The sequence below is a fragment of the Dipteris shenzhenensis genome, chromosome 6 (assembly GCF_047967505.1).
Source record: "Dipteris shenzhenensis isolate YYH24624 ecotype China chromosome 6, Dip_SZ_1.0, whole genome shotgun sequence".
NCBI lineage: Eukaryota > Viridiplantae > Streptophyta > Polypodiopsida > Gleicheniales > Dipteridaceae > Dipteris > Dipteris shenzhenensis.
In genome coordinates, this window is record NC_141601.1 from 58800101 (window position 1) to 58804087 (window position 3987).

Consider the following 3987-nt stretch of genomic DNA (forward strand, 5'->3'; position numbering starts at 1 on the left):
GCAGGATGCATGTGCTTCCTGTGCTATGGATGATGAAACCTTGGCTCTGATACCATTGCAATGGGAAATGCTCCTGAACCTAAAAATCCTTGAAAAACACAACACTCTTTGAAAATATGCACAAACTCTCAAAACTCACAAACGGAAGAGACAAAACAAGCGTGCTGAGTACAATCTCCCCCCATAGGAGTGGTGCTCTCCTTCCACCTCCTATGTATTTATGTATATTCCTCCAAAAAGCTTCCGAGCAAAAATCATACAAAAGCCTCTCTGCTTTCCTCCATGCACCCTTTTACAAAAACCCCATCCACCTTCTAGAATAGCTAGCTTTTTCTTAAAATAAAGCTTTTTTTAACTTTAGTTTATTCACTTAGCCATGCCACTAATATTCCAAATTTCAAATATGTACATAAGCTTTTTTAATATTAAAAATTGGGCATAAGCCTTATTCATCCCCGCATCACTGGAGTTGCACCTACGCGCCCAAAATATGGTGGATCATGCTTGCCAAATGCCATCGCCCGATCAATTACTCTTCCCCTGGATTCACACGATCAATAGTAATGAAATATTTCAAGCATAAGATAATCTTGGAATTAATCACCACAATCAATCAACCTTTTGTGAAGAGAGTGGGAAAGAGGTAAGGAGTCTCACTTGCAACTTTCTCACATACACAATGGGGGAATATACATAAAGGTGGAGGCTGAAAACAGTTTTCCTCTTCTTAGTTGTGAAAGCCAAAGAACTCTCTCTCTTAGTACAAAAGGAATAGGTGAACCCTATATGTGGGTCTCAAACCACCAAACTCAACCATCCTAGGTGGCATACTAACTAAGCCACTAACTAGAGTACATAAAGATAGCTATCATCTAGCTATTATTCATGGGCAGTATACCTACTACATCTACAGCTAACAAGTTGGTGACATAAATGCACAATGGTTACCCTGGCATATCATGAGTGGAGCTCGATATCTCAACACTCCCCTCAAGCTCCATCCCAATTCCTGCACACCAAGTAGGTCTCTGAACTTGTGCAGCTTCTCTGTACCCAATGCCTTCTCTGATCCTCTATGCTGACATAAACTAGATCTATAAAACCTACTAGAACCTTCTCCTGCACATAATGATAATCCCACTCAATGTGCTTTGTTCTAGCATGATAGACTGGGTTATTTGCCAAGTGTATAGTGCTCATGTTGTCACAATAAATGACAAGTGGCTCATCTGTAGACTGATGCATATCATAAAGTAGCTTATGCAACCAAGCTACGTCACATGTAGCCATGGCTGCACCCCTGTACTCAGCCTTTGTGCTCGACAAGGCAACTGTAGGTTATTTCTTGCTACTCCAAGTGACTTCAGCACTCCCAAAAGAGAACACGTATCCACTTGTAGATCGTCTATTAGAAATACTACCAGCCCAATTAGCATTAGTGTATCCATGCAACTACATCTCAACCCCAATCTTATAAAATAGTCCATATTGCAATGTGGACTTCACATACCTCAGTATGCATCTAGTCGCATCCAAATGCAGTTTCCTTGGAGCTTGCATAAACTGACTTACCAACCCAACAGCATAGCTCAAATTTGGCCTGGTAATAGTCATATAAATCAAACTTCCTACTATGCATATGTACATAGTAGGGTCTTCCAGAAGCTCACCTGCATCTGGGCTCAGCTTCACATTCTGCTCCAAAGGAACTAAAATAGGCTTAAAACATGTCATCCCATATTTGGACAGCATGTCCAATCCATACTGCCTCTGCAAGAGCCATAACCCACTTGTGGATCTAATCACCTCAATGCCCAAGAAGTAATGCAGCTCTCCCAAACTCTTCATCTCGAACTTCTACTTCAATAGCATTTTCACATGAAGGATATCTTCATCACTATCACCTGTGATGATCAAATCATAAACATAAATGACAAGCAGCATAATACCTTTCTTTGTTTTTCTCACATAAAGTGAGAAATATGCCTTGGAAATCCGAAAGCCAATAGTGACAAGATATTGTCCTATCTTGTGAGACTATGCTCTGGGTGCTTGCTTCAAGCCATACAAGGCTTTCTTCAACCTCCTACAAACAAACTCAAGATGAACAGCATGAACATAACCTAGTGGCTACTCCATATAGACCTCTTCTTGCAAATCACCATGCAAGAAGGCATTCTTTACATCCATCTAATGTGAAGACCATCCCTTTGATGCAGCCATAGCAATGACTGCTCTTACAGTTGCCATCCTTGCAACCAGACTGAATGTTTCTTCATAATCAATGCCATATGTCTGCGCATACCCCTTGATAACTAATCTTGCCTTGTATCTATTCAGAGAACCATCTGCATTGTGGTTCACCTTATAAACCAACTTGCAACCAATTGCATTCTTGTCCTTAGACAAACAAACTCAAGATGAACAGCATGAACATAACCTACTCCATATAGACCTCTTCTTGCAAATCACCATGCAAGAAGGCATTCTTTACATCCATCTAATGTGAAGACCATCCCTTTGATGTAGCCATAGCAATGACTGCTCTTACAGTTGCCATCCTTGCAACCAGACTGAATGTTTCTTCATAATCAATGCCATATGTCTACGCATACCCCTTGATAACTAATCTTGCCTTGTATCTATTCAAAGAACCATCTGCATTGTGGTTCACCTTATAAACCAACTTGCAACCAATTGCATTCTTGTCCTTAGACAAAGGCACCAATTCCCATGTAGCATTTGCTTCCAAGGCATCCATTTCTTCATCCATGGCTTTCTCCCATTTCTCTTTTCCCATGGCTTGCTCAAAGGAAGTGGGTTCTCATTCTTGTATCAGTTTGACCATATAGGCATAGTGAATGGCTATAAATCCATCATATTTTAGCCTATCCACAGGATACTTAACTCTGGTAGATCAGTGCAAAATAGGCTCACTACCAGGTGCTCTCAAAACATCCCTTGTCTTCGCCAGGTGTAACAACAAAAGGAATACCCAAATCATCAAGGCTCTGTTTAGAGCCACTAAATTCACCATCCACATAAGAGTGACCTTCATTCACATCAAACATGGGCTGATTTACTTTCTCTTTTCCTTTTTGTGATACTTGCATACCACTATCTGCATTGCTTTGAGGAGATCCTCTTGATCTCAATCTGCCTATCCATGGCGAAGTATGTGAACCACTGCAAGAGGACACTATAGGTCCACTAATATTTGTGATTATTGCTGTGATTTCTGTGCAGCATTACCATTTTGTGCATCTACATCATCAATCACCTTTACTGTTTTATACCAGTTGCTCATCTCATAGAAAGCAACATCTCTGCTCATTGTAAACTTATGAGTAGAAGGGTTATAGCATCTATACCCTTTCTGCTGTAGAGAATAACCAATAAAGATGCACTTCTCAGATTTTGGATCCAACTTGGATCTCAACTCATCTGGCACATGAACATAGGCAATGCAAATGAGAAATATCTGATTTCCTACCAGTGTACCTCTCCTCTAGCATCATGCCATGTATTGCTGTAGTGGGAATCCTGTTTATTATGTAGACTTCTGTAGCAACTACTTCAGCCCAATAATAATATGGCAGGTCTTTTTCGTTGAGCATGGCACAAGATACCTCTCCAATATGCATGTTTCTCCTTTTTGCAAGTCCATTTTGCTGTGGGGTATGACTGCATGAATATTGCTACTTTATGCCATGCTCCTATAGGAACCTTGCAAACTCATTTGAGAGGTACTCTCCCCCTCCATCTAACCTTAGCCATTTTATTTGCAAGCCTATTTCTTTTTTAACCATATCTTTAAAAGCTTTGAAATGCCCAAACATTCACTTTTCTTTTTCATGAAATACACTCAAACTTTTCTGCTGTAGTCATCAATAAAAGTGCCAAAATAATGACAGCCTCCAATAGATACAGCTTTAGTAGTCCACACATCAAAGTGGATTAATTCCAATGGCCTCTTACTCTCTTGAA